Source organism: Gavialis gangeticus, unplaced genomic scaffold, assembly GCF_001723915.1.
Source record: "Gavialis gangeticus isolate Ggan-Ray unplaced genomic scaffold, GavGan_comp1, whole genome shotgun sequence".
NCBI classification, from domain to species: Eukaryota; Metazoa; Chordata; order Crocodylia; family Gavialidae; genus Gavialis; species Gavialis gangeticus.
In genome coordinates this window covers 131,417,249-131,418,360 of record NW_017729024.1, presented here as the reverse complement: position 1 = coordinate 131,418,360, position 1,112 = coordinate 131,417,249, and positions in this window count along the sequence as shown.

Below are 1,112 nucleotides of genomic sequence, written 5' to 3'. Positions count from 1 at the left end.
GTGGCTATACCTTGTACAGGAAAGATCATGTGGACAAAAGGGGAGGGGGTGTAGCTCTCTGTCAAGGAAAGCTACACGTCTAGTGGGTGACTGGAGACTCTGGGTTAAATTCCATGGTGAACATGGCACAGAGGACACTAGGGTGGGAGTCTGCTACAGACCTAGCCAGGGTCAAGAGCTTGACCAGGAATTCGCCAGGAAACTGGCTGAGGCTGCACGCTTCTGGTCCATGGTTGTCATGGGAGACTTCAACTACCCAGACATCTCATGGGAAGAGCGCTCGGCCAAATCCAAATGGTGCTGCCCGACCTGGTACTGACAACTGTAACTGTCTCTGGTGTTTTAGATTTAGTTTTTGCAGAGCTACACAATGCACATCTGAGATCATGCAAGCAGAATAGTACTGCTACAGAGTACAGTATAAACAATTTTGGGACAGGATAATCAGAATGATTCAGTCATCTAATCCTGGACTGTACAGTACAGCAACAGCCCTTGTGATAATTACATACTGTGGTTGGTTGAGGGCAACAGGATGATGCATTAAGTTTTCATTATGGTGGTCTTCTTTTCTGTGAGGCAGAGTTGAGAGATACTAGAAAGTTCAGTAGTAAACTTGCTGCCAGTGTTCTAAAAGTGAATATCTGCTGCAATCATCAAAGCATCTCCCAGGTTTGGATCCCTTCCTTTTGGCTAAGCTCAACAGCAAAAAGGGATGCTATATTTTGTCTTCTGAGCTATAGTTAGAATAAATACAGTCAATAAGAATCACTGGATTTGGGTTTAGGGAGTAAAGTGCTCATAGAGTCCAATCTCCAAAAGCCACAACAAGCTACTACAGCAAAGCCACAGGTCTGTGTTACCAAATTCTGGCATCCAAGTCTGTGAAAAAAATAGAGAATTGTGCATTGCAAGAGCTTTTTATTCTCATATTCTTTTGAAGTGCTTTGTTAAACAACGAATTCAAGTTCAGTGACCGTACAAACAACTAAGCAGGAGTTCTGCACTCAGCCATGCCTGACGTGTAGCATTGGCCATAAAGTCTATTTGATGAGGGGGGGAATTAGATGAGGAAACTTTGAGGCTAGGACACCAATCCCACCCCCCCACCC